Source organism: Myotis lucifugus, unplaced genomic scaffold (assembly GCF_000147115.1).
Source record: "Myotis lucifugus unplaced genomic scaffold, Myoluc2.0 scaffold_9, whole genome shotgun sequence".
Lineage (NCBI taxonomy): Eukaryota > Metazoa > Chordata > Mammalia > Chiroptera > Vespertilionidae > Myotis > Myotis lucifugus.
The window spans coordinates 6,442,064-6,463,097 of record NW_005871057.1 but is presented as its reverse complement, the minus strand read 5'-3'; the positions used below and the strand labels follow the sequence as shown (position 1 = coordinate 6,463,097).

Genomic DNA, 21,034 nt, shown 5'->3' with positions numbered 1-21,034 from the left:
AAAAATGTATTGTTTTTATCTGCACAAAGATGATCAAGGAGAATGTACTGAGAGAGAAGACTGAGGCCGGAGTCCTGGGAAACACCAAGATTAGAAGAACAGACAAAAGTGAGTTCATCAAAGATCAAAGAGAAGAAGCCAGGGGAGCAAGAAAAAAAGTTAAAAATGGTTTCACAGAAACCAAAAGGATAAGACAGATAGAAGGAATGATGAGAAACACCGTCATCATTGTCTATTTTATATTCTCCCTTCAATTGCTTCCTTTTCATTCCTTCTTCTTCCTTGTAAAGAATTATGGCCATTTTAGCTTTGGAGATGATTTTATCCTAATTGCTCACTTTATACATGAAGAAACTAGTCAAATTTGTTGAATATCAAACAATACAGTTTATCTAGGACTTGCTGCTGTCATTCAGGACTAACATACTGCTAATCCAGGATTCAATCCAAAACTAGGTTATCTTCCTAGCTATAGCCTTAAACATTACTGACTGCATCTATGCTGACCGCAAGTGGCATCAAGGCTCTGGGTAGTGTCCAGTAGCCATGGAACCAAGTTAAAAAAAAACACCAAAAAAAAAAATCCCCACACAATCTTATCTACCTGTTCCTTCTAATTTATATACTACCTACCACATGAACTTCAAATTATTTTTTTCTTTCTTAAAACCACTATTATCGAGATAAGTCTTCCAAAACTAGAAGTATATAATGAACCTAAGATTCTACACTACATGCAACTTCGATTCATTTTTCCATATACCCTCTCCTTTAAGTTTATTCCCTCATTTAAAAGATTCATTCTTGCTTGCACATTCTTTGCTCATTCATTTCCTAGCAGGTAAGACCTAGCCTACAGCCACTGCCATATACAGCCAGTGTTCATCAAATGATCAGACAACTGAGTTCATTTCCTTTTTAATTTTAATAATGTTTCTCCAGTCAACAATTCCTCTTTAACTCACACATCTCATCAAATATCCAGTAGTTAAAATTTTAATTCCCTGAAATATTTCTCCCAGCATTGTAACTCCAAAGGGAAAAAAAGGAAAACACAGGCAAAATGCTTCATACACATATCATACTTCCATGAAGTCAGTAAAAGTTCGCAATAATCTTACCAAATTAGGATTCCTAAATGATAAAATCACTGTAATGAGTCAGATAGTCTAACATATGAATTAAGAGCTAGATGCTAGGCAGGCACAGCAGCACCCACATTTGTGTAGCTATGTGACCATCAGAAAAAGATTTCATCTCTTAGCTGGAATTTTCTCTATTGCAAACCAGAAGATAGGTGGAGCACAGAAAATATTTAGGGCAGTGGAAACTAATCGGTATGATACTATAATAATGAATACAGGTAATTACACATTTATAAAATCCTATAGAATATATAACACAAAGAGTGAACCCTAATGTAAACTATGGACTTTAATTAATAGCAATGTGTCCATATTAGCTCATCAATTGTAACAAATGTACGTCACTAATGCAAGTTCATAATAATAGGAAAGCTATGTGAAAGGTGGCAAGATGGTGAGGGAGCATATGGGAATTACCTGTACATTTGATTCAATTTTTTTATACCTAACACTTCTCTAGAAATAAAGTATATTATTTCAAAAGAAGATAATGAAATAGTTCATAGGATATTAAATTTCTGAGGTAACACACATAAAGTCATTATTATATACTTACATACACTGTGATTTTATAATAAATGTTAATTATTATTTTTATATGTACATATATAGTATGCAACAGAATGCAGAATTCTGAATGACAAAGAGTATGTTCTTTTATACACACCACCTCAAAAACACATGGTCAGCTTTAAATCGTCACTGGAAAAATGATGTACAAAGAACTTGCAGATGATATTAAAAGAAAGATGCAAAAAGAAAACTATCATTGGTAGAGAGTCTGTACAAATGTTATATGCAAAGATAAAAAGGATCTGTGAACTTTCTTCCAGTTAAGTTTTTTAGGACAAAAGAGAAAAAACTGGTTCATTTATCAATGTCATAGTAAATAGGGTAGTAAAATCCTCATCTGTAGTCAACTGGCAAAATAATCGTATACGGCATTAAAAACAGCCACCAGAACGCAAAGGGCAGTGGTCTCTGGTTACTCCAGGGGACAGGTTATTAAAGGCAACGAGTCCCACCAGTTCCTTGATACAAAATAAACACATTGAAGGACAGAACACTCTTTCTGGGGGTAAGTATCAAACCATCATACAAAAACCTATCTTTTTGCTTTGACTACTATTTATTTAGTCAAGTGCCAAATAATAAAGAGGAAAATGATATCCTACAAGAATATACAAAATCAAATGTCAACCAAATGCAGAAGCCATGTAGATACACACATTACTAGCTCTTACTAAGGGATTATGGCAGCTGAGAGATAACACTCGGTGATCCCACTTCTAGGAATATATCCAAAGAACCTCGAAACACCAATCAGAAAGAATACATGCACCCCTATGTTCATAGCTAATTTACAATAGCTAAGATCTGGAAACAGCCCAAGTGCCTATCAGTAGAGGAGTGAATAAAAAAGATATGGTACATTTACACAAAGGAATACTATGCAGCTATAAAAAAAAGAAGGATCTCTTACCCTTTGAGACAGCATGGAAGGACCTGGAGAATATTATGCTAAGCGAAATAAGGCAGTCAGAGAAAGACAAGCATCACATGATCTCACTTATATGTGCAATCTAAGTAACAAAATAAACTGATGAATGGAGTGGATCCAGCGACATGGAATCATGCAACAGACTAAAGAATCTCAGAGGGAAGCGACAGGGCAGGTGTGGGAAGAGATCAACCAAAGAACTTATATGCATTTATGCATAACCCATGGACACAGACAACAGTGTGGTAGGCCTGGGTTGGGGGTGCCTACCACACTGTTGTCTGTGTCAATGGGGGGTGAGGGGAAAGGGGACATCTGGAATACTTTCAACAATAAGGATACATTTTAAAAAATTACTCTTTCAACTGTCATTGCTTTAGAGGGATGGTAGTTAAAAAGAGAAGAGAACTAAGTTTTCTCAGTATGTTTTTCTGGTGTCTTTTAGATTACGTCAGCATTTCTTAAAAGCATTACGGAGTAACCACTGGTTGTACAAACTCCTCAAATCAAGCACCATTACTCATTTTATATATTGGCTTGGATATCTGAACACGTGTGTTGGTTCAGAAAAAAAATGGGGGAGGGGACGACTGTGGTCAGCTGTGACAAATAAGGGAAATGTGAGTTAAACTCGGGATCTTCTGCCAGTTCTGTGACTTGTTTATTTGTTTGTTCCTTTATTTTTGTAGGTTAGAAATTATTTATTGAATGCCTACCATTTGCCTTACACAGTTCCAAGTACCAGGGATATAACGATGAACAGAGTGCTTGCCCTCTGTTCTCATTACAGGAGGCACATGATGAACATATTACCCAGTAGTAAGGGAATTAATTAGTCCCAGAGCACAGTGGGCAAACAATTTCTCCAATTCTCTTTCAAAAAAAACCAACCTAGACAGACAAGCCTGTGTTTGAATCTTGCTCTCTGTACTTACTTAACTGTGTGACTATGAGTATCTTTTATAATAACTTAGTCTCTTTTTCCTCATTTAGAAAAGTGAACACAATTTTGAAGGATTGCTAATAAGATCACAAATAACTAGCTTCAGATCTGGCACATAAAGTTCTGGCATTCTTTGATTTTTCTTTCTTCTATCTCTTAAAAAGAATTTGTCCTCCCAAGTTTAATGTCACCAAGTGGTTCCTAATTACCAAAATTCAAAAATCCATTTTAGAATTTCATTTCATGGTAGCAACTAAATGTCACCATTTTCCTACAAAATGACTCTCACTACTAATGCTTTCTCCTCTCTCAAATAAAAGCTCTTTTAGTTCACATCTAAAGTGCAACAACAGATTTCAGATTTCCTCAGTGAATTTCATTTCACCAGATTAATGTTTCTTAAGCAGAACTGTTTTGGGGATGCCTTTATCCAAAAATATTTTAATAGCTCTATGTTTTCACTTTTTTCTATTTTTTTATTTTTTAATAATTATTTATTGTTTAAAGTATTGCATATGTTCATATGTTCTCTCCCCCCCCCCCTCCGCATTGACCCCCTCCAGCCCACCCCTACCTCTTGCCCCAGGCCTTCAGCACCCTATTGTATGTGTCCATGGGTTATGCATATATGCATACAAGGTCCTTGGTTGATTACTTCCCATCCACCCACCCTCCCCTGCCTTCCCTCTGAGATTCCAACACCCTGTTCCATGCTTCCATGTCTCTGGATCCACTCTGTTCATCAGTTTATTTTATTACTTAGATTCCACATATGAGTGCGATCATATAATACTTTTCTTTCTCTGGCTGACATTTCACTTAGCATGATACTCTCCAGGTCCCTCCATGCTGTCTCAAAGGGTAAGAGATCCTTCTTTTTTATAGCTGCATAGTATTCCATTGTAAAACTCTTCCCTTCTCAAAAGAAAAAAAAATCATTAAAAAAATCTAACAGTTCAAGATGATTTACATCAAGTCACTTAATTCTCATGTCCCTTCAAGACACTAACTATGCTCTACCAGAGCTAACCTTAATTAGAGGCAAAGAGAAGGGACAGGGCAGTGCTGACTTTCATGATAAATATTTTACATCGATACTACCAAAACATTTCCCTCATCAAATCATCACATACCTAAATTTTGACTATCACATTCATATTTTAGGGAGAGAATAATATTTCTTCTGGGATGCATTATAATAGAATAAGGATACTGGATACAAAAATGAATGTGGCTGAATAGTTTACTGATAATAGATTGTGTTTTTCCTCCCTGAATTGTCTCTCATGTCTCATTTTCTCTGAATATCAGTCCTTCTGGGACCTCTTTTCCTAAACACCCATAACAGACACTTCCTGAAAGATACCTGGAATATGGTATTGTCTTAAGGCCTAAGTTCACGGAAATGCATCAGATGACACTGAGGGCGGCTAGTGGGGATAGGGAGTTGTTCAGGGGCAGTATCCAGAGGAAGTGTCAAAACCTCAGTGGGGCAGGATGGCTCTGTGGTAAGCCTAGGTCAAGGCTGGGCCCCAGAACCAGGACTCCCAACCTGAGCCAAGTTTCCATGAAACCCATTCCAAGTGCTACGGTAGCGCCATCAGATTTCCAGGTGAAGGATTCAGCTCAGACCAAGTTGAGGTGGGCAGCTTCTCCCCAGCCTTGTGAGCATCATTAAGTCTCCCAGACGTAGTTGAAACTCTGGGAGGGAAGGAGGCCACAAAACAGGCTGAAATTGAATGGCTGACCAAAGCAGGATGGAAGACTGCAGTACACTGAATTTCATTCAAAGAAGATAAAGTGGATCATTCACATATAGCTGTCTTTCTGGCCTGGAAGTCAGACATATTAAATGAGCAATGTGCATTAAAAAAGCAGTGTGCAAATTTCAAAAAATAATGACCAATATCCCTATAAAAGCATGTTAAACTTACTCAATATTTAATTTACCTAAAATTTAAATAAACACATTGAGATTCTATTATTCCCCTGTTAATGAAGTTCCCCTCAAAAAAATAGAACTCAGTATTACTAAGGGTTCATAAAAATAGGTGTTTATATCACACATAGCTAAAATATAATAAACTGTGATAGAACCTTCTGAAGAGCTTTTTGTTATATATCAAAAGTCTTTAAAACATTCTATTTCTACACATTTACCCAAAGGAAACACCTGTAAATACAAAAAGGTGGCAATTCATCTTCATTGCAGAATTGTTTATACAAACTCAATGTCCACCAGCATAGACATTGAGTTTATAAACTCAATGTCCACCAAATGTCATTTCAATGAATCACTATGAATCTATTAAAATGATTTTGTAGAAAAGTTTTAAACCACAAGAGATCTTCATGATCCACTGCTAAATGAAATACACTGTAGCCCATGTCCTAATTACTTGTGCTTTTTTTTAAACTGAAAGAATATTTTTGAGAGAAAATTAACACTATCTGAATCAAAGGATAATTTTACTGCTGGGGTTTCAAAAGTGAATGAAAGTATTGCTCCCTCAGTATTTCAAGAATGATGGGGAGAGAAGTACTCATCTGGAGTGGACTGATAGGTATAACGCTGTGTTAGTGTCGACTTGTGTCTTGAGAACACAGCACACTTAGCCTACTGAGAAGGGCAAAAGAAGGCTTCAGAGATGTGATGTTTCATGCCATAGAAATGGAATAAGCTTCTGCTATGTGACAGACTGTGTTCCAGGTCTTGGTCATCAAGACAAAGTTCCTGCCCTCCTACGGTTCACATCCAGTAGTGTAATGGATAGTTTGCACAGGAGCAGGTGACACTGTCAGTTGCTCTTAAGTCCTCTGGTAAAATATAACACACGCCAAGGGAAAAGAGCAAACTCCCAGGGGTAGAATGGGGTGATGTTTGATAATGTGGCCAAGAAAGGCATTTAGTGGCATTTGAAAAGCAACCTAATAAAAGGAAGCAAGAGAGCCATGCAAAGGTTGGGCATGCATGGAGTGTTAGGGCCTCACAAGACCATCAATATGGCATCAGTGGAGTACACTGCCCCCCCCCCCCCAAAGAATCACAGGGAATGAGTGTGAGAGATGGGAGGCACCAGATCATGTAGGACCTAGTATGCTCTGTGAGAGGTTTGGAATTAATTTTCTTTTTTGGAAGTGCAAACCACAGTTTCAGTATTGGATGCCACATGTTGCTCTGACTCATATAATTTCCTTGATGTTAACAAGCAAAGGGTCGAACTGTCTCCAGGAACTGCACAAAATTATGGAACACTTCATGAATCTGTGTGTCATCCTTGGGCAGGAGCCATGCTAATCCTCTCTGTATCATTTTAATTTTAGTGTATGTGCTGCTGAAGCAAGCACTAAAATTTCTTTTGATCAGGAAGGAACACAACGAGATTTTAAATAAAGGTACAAAAAACACTCTAGATTTTGGGTGGAAATACTGACTATAGGGGACAAGAGAAAACAGAAAGGCCACCCAGAAGGATATTAATATTCCATGGCTAAGAGTCAAGTGAAGCAGTGGAAGTGGTGAGATGTGGTTGGATTTGGAATCTCCTGAAGATAGGTGGCTGAAGGATGGAGTATGAATGGTTCTATCATAAAAACTAGAGTCAAATACCAAGGTGAATGCAGGTATCATTTCATCACACGGGAAAGACTGTGGGGAAAGGTGTTGGTAGGAAGGTGCATGTGCAGTGGAGCAATCAAGTTCTGTCTGATGCAGACTTTAGGGCAAGAGAGATTGGAGAACGAATTCAGAAAGACTGGCCAGACAGAAGGCCACTGACCAGGCACTGTCAAGGAAAGGAACACCAGCTCTCTGCTACCTTGAATACAAATAAAATAAAAGAGAAAGACATATAAGAATGCCAAGGTGGGGGGTGGGGGGTGGGAAGACAAAAAAGAAAAAAAACTAAAAACCTTTGCATTTAAACCATATTTTGAATAAAAAAGAAAAATACATTTTAAAACCATCATAAAATATAAACATTTAGGACCATTTAAAATAACTATTTTAAATAAGTATCTTGCCTTTTATACATATTTAAAATATTTGATAATTTTCAAAATATAAATTGTATGTTGCTTTCACCAGAGCTTTTATATTATAGGCTAAGGTATAAACACAAAATAGCTAATTTCTAAAATATTACATAACTGAAGGTGTCTAGCTTATTTAGATTTCCTGTTATAGTACAAGTTTTCATTTCCTTTCTACATCTGTTCATTTGTATATTTTCCCTTGAAGCGTAAAGAGGTCATCCACACATACTGTAAGAACATTTCAGCGGGAGATAATTAACTTGACAGGATACAACCACATCTTAAGCTCCATTTGGCCAAATGACTTAGGCTGTTACATTGCCCCGCTATACTGAGCTCAAAATCAAGTTAAAACCAATGTCTCACCATAACTCTTTTCCATTCATGATCTCAGTTAATAAGGACAGTTTTCAGATATTTTATTAAAATGTCTAAGTAAGTTGTGGTGAAATAAAATTTATAATTAAATTATAGATAAAGTATCCTAGAATTTTCCTTTAAAGTTATGTAAATCATTTTTAAATTTCAAATTTGGCTAACTTTATACTTTATAATATCTTCAATCACAAACTAAACAGAAACATGCCTATTTCTATTTTATTCTATTTATTTATTTTTAAAATATATTTTTATTGATTTCAGAGAAGAAGGGAAAGAGAGAGATTGGTTGAAATATCAATGATGAAAGAGAATCATTGATTGGCTGCCTCCGGCATGCCCCCTATTGGGGATTGAGCCTGCAACCTGGGCATGTGCTCTGACCCAGAATTGAACTGTGACCTCCAGGTTCATGGGTCTATGTTCAACTATTGAGGCACACTGGCCAGGCTAAACATGCCCATTTTTAATTAAAATAATGAGATTTCAGGAATCTATTGAATTATTCATTTTCTTTCTTTATTCAACAAGTATTTATTGGGCACCTACTATGTGCCTAGCACTGTGTTAGCACCAGGATGAAAACGGTGAAGAAGTACAGACACAAAGCCAGCCCATGATGCTTCCAAAACTGTAGCTCTTGTAAATCCACATAAACAAGGGTTGTGGATTTCACTGAGAACAATCGGTTTGACCTAGTTGCAGTACTCAGGGAAGGTTTCCAAAGGGACTGCTGCTTCCTCTAAAAATCTGAAAGATGTGTCTGATTAACTGGCTGAAGGTGAGACATGGTATTGTAAGGTGAGGCCCCGCAAAGGTAAAGCCCCAGGGGCAGCAAATCAGAAACACTGCTTGGAGCTCAGGGTGAGTCGGAGGAGGAGGAGAGTGGGCCAGGTGAAAATGCAGGGAAGAGTACAGTGCACCTGGCTTACAGGTTACATGAGAAAATTTATAGATATCACTCTGAGAGCAGCGTGAATAACACTGGAATGGGAACAGAAGGGATGTAGGCAGATTAGCACAGGCTGTTAAAAAAGAGTGATGAAGTTGATAATGGAGAAGAGGATTAGTGACTGACGTGGGCACTAGTCAAGTAATATAGAGAATATTGCAACATGGGGGTGGAGGTTGGGACAAGGGAGCTGAGGTAACAAGATATCCTCTATGTTCCTGATTGTGAAACTGAAGAAAAGCTGGTAAAATAATAGGAAAAAAATAGGTTAAGAAAGTAACATTATGAATCCAGTTTTGAGAATTGTAGTGATTGAGGTACCTATGAGATTCAGTCTGAGATGTCAGGCTGAATCAAGAGGTCAAAGGCAAGATAAAATAGTATTTCAAGAAGACAGCACAGTCAATTATGTCAAATGTTGAAAAATATCCACTAGATTTAGTGACAGAGAGATGACTGGTAACCTCAGTAAGGTGTGTTTCTATGGATCAGGCCTGGAAGCCAAAAGGAATGGAGGATCCTCAGGGAGTGGGGGGGTGGGGACGGGGAGGGAAAGAGGAAATGGATACCTTAATTGCAGACAATTCTGTCCCATCTGGCTGTGAAGGGGAGGGGAAGTGATAATGTCAACAGAAGGAGATGAGACATTGAGTGTTTTGAAAAAGAAAATAAAAACATAAATCACAACTGGGCTTAAAAAATCATGTCTAGGTTTCTTTTTCTTAATTCAATTGAATATTAGAAAGGAAAATAACTAAAAAATAAGTATTTTTTTTAGAAGTCTTAGATAAGTTTCCAATTTTTCTCTGGCCAAATTAAACCTGCCCAGAATCCTTTACGCTGAGTCTTGGGTGCTCTAAAACACTTGATTCCTACTTTTGTTGTGACACTTACCACATGTACTCCAATGACCATTTGTTCTCTTTTATTTGTAAACCACTTTAGGAGAATTGTTTAACCAACACTTAATATAAGGGTCAGATGCATAGTAACTGGTCATAAATGCATGGAAATGGAAATATCTTGAAAAAGCAACCACTAAAAACACTTAAATATTTTTTCCCCTGTATTGATTTTTAGAGAGGGAGAGGTAGGGAAAAGGATCTATATAATAAAAGCCTAAGAGACCGTTATGGTGGAACGACCAGAATGACCAGTTGCTATGATGCACACTGACCACCAGGCTTACAGCTGGTGAGCACAGCTGCCACAGAGGGAGCACTGCCAAGCGGCAGCAGCAGATGCAGCGGGCTGGGATGAGCTCGAGCAGCGAGGTGCCCGGCCTGATTCGGGCTCCTCCCTGGCCGCCTGCCACTTGGTGCACTGTTATATCCCCCAAGGGGTCCTAGACTGCAAGAGGGATGTCCAACTGCTGGCTTAGGCCTGATCCTGGTGCCATTCTCTGTAGCAGGCAGTCAGTCTGAACTACTCAGTGATTCAGAGAAGCTTAGGGAACTCAGGGTGAGTTTGCCTCCATGCTTGACTCACTCATTCGATGGTGTTTGCAGGACAGACCGTGGTGGCCCAGCCCGTGCAGGTGCAGCAGCTGCTGAAGCTGAAGCAGCAGGCCGTGCAGCAGCAGAAGGCCATCCAGCCACAAACCGGCAGTCGGACATCCCCCAAGGGGTCCCGGACTGTGAGAGGGAACAGGCCAGGCTGAGGAACACCCCTCCACCCCCGCAGTGCACGAATTTCACCCCCAGTGCACCAGGCCTCTAGTAGAGAGATAAAAACATCCATGAGAGTGAAAACATCATCAATTGGCTACCTCCTGCATGCCCCCTACTGGGAATCAAGCCCACAACCTGGGCATGTGACTTGACCAGAAATCGAACCAGTGACCTCTTGGTTCCTGGGTCAGCACTCAACCGATGAGCCACACCAGCTCAACCAAAATACACTTCTTAAATGCATACTCTCATTGGAAAGTATTGTTGCCTCATTGGGACAGCAAAGGTTTCAGTGGTAAATGTGATTAAATATTAAGGCCTACGTGATATCCAGGAGGTAACCCCTATTGTCACAGTCATCAACACCACTCCTCTACAAAGGTAAAAAAAAAGAAACCATATTTTAGTCAGCACTCTGTGGTCCATAGGTGGCACTAAACGTTCATAGAAAATGGTTTACAATAGGAAACTTTCTTTTCTTAGTAAATTCTTAGCTTTTTTTTTTCTAATCCTCACCAAAGGACATGGTTTTTATTGATTTTTAGAGAGAGAAGGGAGAGAGAAAGAAAAAAACATTGATCAGTTGCCTCCTGTATGCACCCCAACAAGGGATCGAACCTGCAACCTGAGTATGTGCCCTGACTGACCAGAAATCAAACCCTCCACCTTTTGGTGTCGGGGATGTGGCTCCAACCAACCAAGCCACCCAGCCAGAAGGTCAATGTGATTTTGGTTTAAGGAATTAGCTCAATTAGAAAGCTAGCTCAATTAGAAAGCCAAGATACCAACCATTCAGCCAGTCTGTCTGTGCAATGGGTGCTTCTTGTTTGTCAAGGCCAGCATCATGAATATTCACTGGACTGCTCCATCCCCAACTGTTTAATAGCACGGGAAGTGGCTATTCGGATTGGCCCCCATGGAGATGGCCTTGGCTCACAGAGCTCAGCATTGACACTCGTGCTGCAGAGGTTAAATCCCGTGGGGATGGTTAGGAAGCTGCCTTGTGAGAGTGGAGAAGCAGGAGCCTCTCAACAACAGCTGCTTTGCAGCTGGATCACAAAGGAGAGCAAGTAATCCCTAGACACCATAAAAGGTAGCGGATGATGGGAAGGCAAGCTCAGTGCCTCCATTTGTCACTGGCAGGGTGCCACTCGCTCTCAAATCCAAATGCTCTCGAAAGAGGATAAAGCCAGATGTAAATGATTCCCTAATTTTATACTATTTTTGTAGACAGCTTCAGCAGTAAAAGATATGGAGGGTTCTTTAATTTATTTAGACGTGACATTCTTTGATGATTTAACCATGGGACTGAACACTGGATCCAAAACAGAAACCTGAGCGCTAGTCTGGTTTTGACACCAAGATGAACAACCAAGGAAAGCCACTAATTTGAATAGGTTTCATTCGCAGTTGTCAATCAAGGGCCCTGGGTTAAATGAAGTCTCCGGGTTATGATTCTCTGTTAAAGAAACGAATTTAATTCAGGGGAAGTAATCATTGGTTTAAAATTCAGATTAAGGAAAAGTCGCATTTTTAATTCATGGCATCCTTTTCTCATCTCCACTGTTTTGCAATACATAATAGAGTAGAGGGATTGGCCCCTTCCCCTAATCTAGTGAGCTGACACTGGCATTGGGGACAGTAGCTGAGACCCAACGTCAACTGTGGTTAATTTTATGTACTAATGAGTGAAACTAAATGAAGTTGGATAAATGATCCATGTATCTTCTTCTGAAAGTACTTTAAAGGTAAATGTGCCCATCAAAGACAGAAAGATTCTGAAACCAACCAGGCCACACATATACTGAAAGTGTCTACGGTGCTTCAAAGTTATTCTGATTTGCCTGAAACTACTCTGTCTATGCCTGCTGTTCCAGTGTACATACAACAGCACCCCGTCCTGACTTTGACAAATATTCCGCAGTTGCCCTAATTCTTGTTTACCTCTCACAAGTGTTCGCCTCAATTAGATGAGTGAAACAATGGCTTTTATGATACTGCAATGTCCCACCAGAAGAAACAACTAGGCTCCATTAGCAGCATCCGTGAGGTCTCCCCATGACCTCAGCTTTCATTCCCCAACACACTCCCAACAAAGAGCATTAACAAAGACATCCTTTCACAGCACAAGACCATGGGATCTCTGTGGAGCATAATTAGGTTTCCATTCATCTTCTCTGTTTCCCAAAAACACATTGCTCAAGTAGTCGAGGTTTTATATTGCAATTCTACTTTCTCTTTATAGGTTATATAATAAGAACAGAGACATTATGGAGCAGATGACTATGTGCCAGGTACCACTCAAGCACTTTATGTGGATTGTCACATTAAGTCCTCATAACACCGCTGAGATGCTATTATTATCCATTTTACAAAATTTTAAAAAGTGGAGGCACCGTGAGGTTAAGCGCCTTGCCGTTGGTACAAAAGCTTGATTTGGCAGAGCTGGGATTAAAACAAAAATAATCTGGCTTCACAATTTTTGCTATTTATTACATTATAGTCTTGGTCCAGAAGGTTACTACCAGGAATCATTATATTACTTAAAGATAAGCTTTATACAGCAGAGGTCTACGCGTATATTCATGCATCGACCCATCCATCCATTCTTCACCACGTGTTTAGAGAGTACCTAGCATATGCCTGATATTGTGCCAGATTGAAGACAAAATGACTCCTGCTCTTAAGAGACTGAGTAATATTGTGGCAATTCTGTACGTAGGCCCTTTTCAATTGCTAGATGATATTCAAAAGGTAAACATATGTATGACAAAAAAGGAGAAAACAGAGACCAAATATATTTGGCCTGAATGAGTCAGGGGAGGTCTCAAAAAAAAAAAAAAAAGGAAGTGGCTGGCTCACAGACTGAAGACAAGGTGGCCAGGCATCAAGGCAATTATCTAGTCAGTCCAAGGGCTGGTGGCTCAAAAGTTCTCTTTAGCCCTAACCGGTTTGGCTCAGTGGATAGAGCGTCGGCCTGCGGACTGAAAGGTCCCAGGTTCGATTCCAGTCAAGGGCATGTACCTTGGTTGCAGGCACATCCTCAGTAGGGGGTGTGCAGGAGGCAGCTGATCGATGTTTCTCTCTCATTGATGTTTCTAACTCTCTATCCCTCTCCCTTCCTCTCTGTAAAAAATCAATAAAATATATTTTAAAAAAAGTTCTCTTTACATAATCTAAATTGATAACATTTAGAAAGCTATTCTAATAAAGAAATTTATTTCTTGTTTTAACACCATAAAAAAGAGCTGCGGCTTACAAAAGTTAATTTGAAACGCCCTGGACAGTGTTCTCAGTAGTTAGAGCATACCAAAGGGTCGTGGTTTTGATTCTCGGTCAAGGCCATGTACCTGGGTTGCAAGTTTGATCCTGGCTCTGCCAGGGTGCCTGGAGGAGGCAACCAATTGATGTGTCTCTTTCACATTATTCTCTCTCTCTCCCTCTTTCTCTTCTGACCCTCCTTCCTTTCCACTTCTATGGCTTTCTTATACACCAATAATGAACTCACAAAAAGAGAAAGTAAAAAAAAAAAAAATCCCATTGCAACAAAAAAATTAAGATACTTAGGGATAAACTTAACCAAGGAGGTAAAGGAACTCTACTCAGAAAATTACAGGACGCTGAAAAAAGAGAAAGAGGAAGACATAAACAAATGGAAGAATATACTGTGTTCATGGATTGGTAGAATCAACATCATTAAAATGTCCATACTACCCAAAGCAATTTATAGATTCCATGCACTCCCCATTAAAATACCAACGGCATATTTCATAGACCTAGAACAACCTCTCCAAAAATTCATCTGGAATAAAAAAGACCCCAAATAGCTGCAGTAACCTTGAGAAAGAAGAACAAACTTGGAGGGATCACAATACCAGATATCAAGCTATATTACAAAGTCACTGTTCTCAAAACTGCCTGGTACTGGTGCAAGAACAGACATATAGACCAATGGAACTGAAAGAGAACCCAGAAATCGACCCAAGCCATTATGCTCAATTAATATTTGACAAAGGAGGCCTGAGAATACAATGGAGTCAAGACAGTCTCTTCAACAAATGGTATTGGAAAAACTGGACAGATACATGCAAAAAAATGAAACTAGACCACCAACTTACACCACAAAATAAACTAAAAATGTATAAAGGACTTACTAGTTAACGTAAGACAAAAAAACATAAAAATCTTAGAAGAATCCATAGGCAGCAAAATAGCAGACATATGTTGTAGCAATAGCTTTATCAATACAGCTCCTAGGACAATGGAAACTAAGGAGAAAATAAACAAATGGGACTACGTCAAAATAAAAAGCTTCTGTACAGCAAAAGAAACTATTAACAAAACAACAAGAAAGCCCACTGCATGGGAGAACATATTTGCCAGTGTTATCTCCCATAAGGGTTTAATCTGAAAAATTTATATGGAACTCATACAACTTAAAAAAAGAAAGATAAACAATCCAATCAAAAAATAGGCAAAGGACCTAAATAAATACTTTTCGAAAGAGGACATATAGAAGGTCAAGAGACATATGAAAACATGCTCAAAGTCACTAATCATCTGAGAGATGCAAATCAAAAGGACAATGCGGTACCATCTCACACCTGTCAGAATGGCTACCATCAACAAATCAATAAACAACAAGTGCTGGAGAGGATGCGGAGAAAAAGGAACCCTCCTTCACTGCTGGTGGGAATGCAGACTGGTGTAGCCACTGTGGAGAACAGTATGGAGTTTCCTCAAAAAGTAAAAAATGGAACTCCCATTTGACCCAGTGATCCCACTTCTAGGAATATATCCCAATAAAACAGAAACACCAATCAGAAAGGCTATATGCACCCCTATGTTCATAGCAGTACAATTTACATTAGCTAAGATCTGGAAACAGCCTAAATGCCTATCAGCAGATGAGTGGATTAGAAAACTGTGGTGCATCTACACAATGGAATACTATGCTGCTGTAAAAAAGAAAGAATTCTTACCATTTGCAACATCATGGATGGACTGGAGAGCATTATGCTAAGCAAAATAAGCCAGTCAGAGAAAGATCAATATCACATGATCTCACTCATTTGTGGAATATAATGAACAACATAAACTGATTAACAAAAATAGAACCAGAAACACAGAAGCATCAAACAGATTCTCCAACCTATGAAGGAAGGTGGGGGGTGAGGGGATAAGAGATCAACCAAAGGACTTGTATGCATGCATATGAGCATAACCAATGGACACAGACAGAAGGGGGATGAGGGCATGTGCTGGCGGTGGGGGTAGCCGCGGAGAGGTCAATGGGGAAAAAAGGAGACTCCTGTAATACTTTAAACAATAAAGAAATTAAATTAAAAAAAATAAAAAAAATAAATGAAAAAATATCCTCAGGTGAGGATTACCAACAGCAAAAAAACGTAATTTGATACCAACCAACTCAAAATACATCTACTTAATAAAATATAGCTATTTAATAACTAAAAATACCAAATTCGTACTTTCTATCAGGCCACATAACTCTTGAGTCACCTTCTGTAAATAATAATTGTATGTGACTTTCAGAGAAAGAAAAATTTACTAAAACAGCATTGTTCATAAGCAACACTCATTCACTTTCATGTCTGGAGTGTGAAGTGACCAGAGGTAGTACATATAAGATCACAGGAACTTTTAAAGTAGGCAGAAAAAAGAAAAACACACACGTGCACGCACACACACAGAAAATGGTCAGAGGCTGGCACATTACCAGCAGAACACGTCTGTATGTATAAATGCATATGACAAGCATAGCGCCCAACTGGATCATTCCCAAGTCCGAGCAGTACAGTGTGCTAGCTGAAGCATGCACGCAGGAGTCTTGGCATTGTTACAAAACGAAATTCTCATCCCCTTTCCTGCAGTAAGAGAAAATGTGTAATATCACAAGAAATTGTGGGCCACTAATGGGAAAAATGTGAGTAGAAAGGTGACATGGAGACGGAGAATAGAAAGTCTGACCTTGTTTGCCTTTAGATAGACTATTTAATAGTAGTTCAACTCGGCTAAATTATCACTGTCAACATCTCACGCCCTGTTGACCGTGGCAGAAAACATGGGCTGTAAAGGCAGCAGAGAACTCACTAAACATCAACCTCCCAAATTGTCTTTGTCACAGTCTGAAGTTGAATTGGCACCTGAGTTGGCAGGTTTATCTGTGGAACCCAAGAGGGATGAATTGACACCCCCAATCATATGCACAGTGCATTTTTGAGCATAGTAATATGGAGGTACATAAGAGGGCAGTGCAGTCAGCTGGACACCACTCCTTGTGCAACTGCTTCAAATATACACAGAGCAGTCTTTGGAAGAAACATCATGACTTATTCAACTTCTCAAAATACAATTCATGTGCACTTTGGTTCCAGGGTATTATACCATGAAAAACACAAGTCACTCTGAAGACTTGGGGGCGGGGGGGGGGGGGGAAGGAGGGGAGATAAACGATTAAATTAAGAAATCACTTAAAGCAGCTTTTATTTTAAAACTAGAGGCCCGGTGCATGAAATTATGCACTGGGGGGGAGGGTCCCCCTCAGCCCAGATTGTGAGAGGGCGCAGGCCAGGCCGAGGGACCCACAGGTGCACGATTGGGGCCGGGCAGAGATGCAGGAGGCTGGCCAGCCAGGGAGGGACCACAGGTGGGCTCCAGGGCGTGTCCGGTCTGTCTCGCTCAGTCCCGATCGGCCGAACCCCAGCAGCAAGCTAACCTACAGGTTGGAGCATCTGCCTCCTGGTGGTCAGTGCATGTCATAGCGACTGGGCAACCAGTCGACTGTCTGGCCCCTGGTGGTCAATGCACATCATAGCGAGCAGTTGAGCGGCCTTAGCATATCACTAATATATTACACTTTGATTGGTTGAACGGATGACTGGATGACCGGATACTTAGCATATTAGGTTTTTATTATATAGGATAAGCATAGATAGGTTATAAAAAGAGCAGCACTGGCATAGAGGAAAGAACATAGGCTTGGGAATCACATAGATCTGAGTTTCACCATCTCCTATGGAACAATCCCTAAATAGCTGGGCTACTTAGGCAAGTTTTTTCTTCTGTCCAGAATACATTACAGGGGCAAGAATGATATGTCCTGATGAGGTTTATAACTGAACAGTGAATGTAAAACTCTTATAACAGTCAACAGGACATAGGAAGTACTCAACAAATGTTAGCTATTATGAACTTTGTATAAGGACAGCAGTAACTACTATGCAATATCTTAAAAGAATTAAATGAGGTAAAATTTATTTAAAAAGCATGACACAGCAACACATTGTGAGCACTCATAAAAAAGTTAGTTCTCTTCTTAACTAGTCCTTATGCCTAAATCCATTTACCCAAAAGTAAGTCATAGAAGTAGATGATTATTTTTCATTTGTTTAAAACAGCATTCTTGTAACACAGTCACATGAAGAACGTCATGATCCAAAACAGTTATCAACCACATTGTCTCTTGTTCTTGAATGTCTTAGATTACTGTGGGTAAAATTTTCCTTTGAGATCAGAGAATTTGAAGAAAAGAGAAATCAGTGAGAATACCAAAGTTCGAAACTGATGTTTCAGTAAAAAAACAAAAAAAAAAACTTAGGACCACGTTTGATCAAACTGGAAAAGCCACATAAATACTGGTGACAGTTTCAGAATACATTTTCCCTCATCCAGAAATATGTGTTTTCCAAAAGGTCCATCCCTTTTGAAATGCTGACCTAATTTGGCAAGTTCAGGTTGAAGTAGTTAGCATGGTTCAAGCTGCTACCAAGCTTAGAATAATAAGAAAGTAGAAAGTGACAGTTGACGCTCAATATTGCAATATTCAGATGCCGGGTATTTCACAGAAGCAAAAGTTTAGTTAATCAAAATATATTTTATTCAACTCTGTCCTATATCACACTTCTCTTTCAAAGCAAATAGCTGTAGATGACCATATTATATCATTGTTTTAAAAAGCATATAATGAAATAAGAAATACTGGATAGACAATGGAGGACAAAAGTACAGAAAACACTCAGAGAAGATGTTATTTCTAGCAGGTAGCTTCTGTATTGAAGAATAAGCAAGAAATAGTACAAAAGGCAGTTTCTGGAGCTGCCAGACTAAATAGATTAATTAATGAAGTTAGAAAAGTATGAGACTAAGCTATGTGCCTAAGTAAGTCACTTAAATCATATTATTTTAAGAAGATTTTATATAACAGGAATTATTCATTCTTTCAAGAATAGTGACATTTTTAAATTTGGGTGGCTTACAATAATAATCCATTCGTTTCATAAATATTTGGATCTCTACAATGTTATTCTAAAAAAAAATATTCCTCACAATTCCAAATAAATGTTTGTTAAATGTTACTTAGTACAAGTTATTTTAGTATTTGTTTAAAATAGAGTAAGCGATATTGTGTTAATTAAAAGTTAATGCTTTCCAAGATCACAAATGAACTCCAGCAAAACTATAGCAAAACCACAAAAAAGGCATGCTTCTTCTCTAATCATCATGTGTAAATTCAACCTAATCATCTCCTATAGAAAATGTTTCATATTGCTCTACATCCCATCAAATTTATATATCAAGCTGATTCTTTAAGTAAATCATATGATTATGATAATTTCTAGAAAAGATAGTATTATTCCTGGCTGCCATACATCATACTTAATAAAATAAAAGAATAAAGGATTATCTGTATTATATTATACCTGTCAGAAGAATACATATTCATTATCATCAGTACCACTGTTCATGAAATTCTACAAACTCCCTCTGAAATGAATGATTTATAGGATGTACTCTGCTGAGAGTACCTTCCCAGGCTATCAGAACAAAACAGCCAGAAGATGCTGCTCCACTATGTTATCAAATGGAAAAACAATAAAGGAATATATTCAATTTTACATTTTTATTCCCATCTTTCAATAATGTGCAGTTCTATAGTTATTATTTTTACTGAGACAAAAAGAAATTATTTTACAGACAAAATGTTGTTATCCAATTTTTATCCAATTCTTTAAATTCATTTTTAAATCTTTTTTTAATGCTGAGAAACTGACATTTTAAGCCAGAATGAAACAAAAAAAAATGTAAGTTCTCATATTTTTTATTTAACTTTTAGCTACTCAAAACATCACTTTTCCCCCCTTTCTGCCTAGGTACTTGTATAAACCTTCACCTTTGCCACTTATCCTTTCAAATTTCTATTTTTCTTTTTCTCATTCTTTCCTTCCTCCATACAACATTAAAATAATATATTTGCTCAACAAATAGTTACTGCTTTACAAGGTCTTCCCTTGGCATTTAAAGTAATGAATGGGACCCAAGGGGCAGACAGCCATGAACACAGCTAACAATAATAGAAGGTGATGGACCTATTTTCATGCGAACACAGAGAACAGAAGAATTATGTCCCTGAGGAAGGGCAGTGATGGTCAGCCCTCTACCCTGACAGGGTACTTTACGTGAAATGAGCCAATCTCTGCCTCAAGTCATTTCACTCATAATGAGTCAACAGATATTTATGAAGAGACATAGTCCCTCCTCTCACTGTCTAAAAAACAACAACAAATAATAGTCATACACAAGTATTCAGCTATCATGGGGATATTCATATGCATAACAACCCTGGAAGAGAAGCCCTAAGGCTGCCTGGAAGAAATCAGTAACTATTTTAAGAAAAGGAGGGTTAGAGATGACACTAAGGGGATGGGTCAGATGTTGCCAGGTGGAGAGACAGAAAAAGGCAAGAGTCGTATGGAAACATGGGGAACACAGTGCCGGTCTAAGTTTAGAAATGAGGCAGTATCTAAAACAAGGGGGAAGACACTGTGAATATGAACAGACCTCTAGTTGATAAAGATTTTGTTCCCCCCAGGGGGATACAAGGTAACAATTCTAAAACAACTACCTGTGAATGCTAGAACATGAACTGCTAAGAAAATGTATGGGGGATGGTGAAGGCAGGCTTCTCACTGAATGGGAAGTATAGATAAACAAGGGGAGGAGGCTAGAAAGATTCAGGTGGTAATGGGTTAGGATGAAGACATCAGTACAAACGTATGTTTAGTTTAATATAAAATACAGAGTTACATATAGAATATATATATATATATACACATACACTGGCTAATATAGACACCTATCTGATTGTTCTGTCATCTGAGGGAGCCTGCGAACAAGGACACCCAGCAGCACTAAGTACCTAGAACACAGATCTTAGTTTCTAAACCACTTGCCAATAAAAGGATCCAAGGCTCCTTGGAAAATGTCAGATTCTAGGACTTGGGCAGAAAACATATAAGACAAAGCAGGAGCATGTTATAGTGACAGAAAGTGAGAAAGCACCCAAAGGAAAACACACACACACACACACACACACACACACACACACACACA

General features: G+C 38.6%; 1 protein-coding gene and 1 non-coding gene across 4 annotated transcripts in view; both read right to left on the bottom strand.

Moving 5' to 3' along the window:
• TMTC2 (transmembrane and tetratricopeptide repeat containing 2) overlaps positions 1–21,034 on the bottom strand; it is a 391,387-nt gene that overhangs the window by 83,852 nt on the left and 286,501 nt on the right. The gene's annotated exons all lie outside the window — the stretch shown is intronic.
• LOC111824965 lies at positions 6,831–6,937 on the bottom strand. The gene has a single exon (XR_002828047.1). It is a non-coding gene; the product is annotated as a U6 spliceosomal RNA (small nuclear RNA).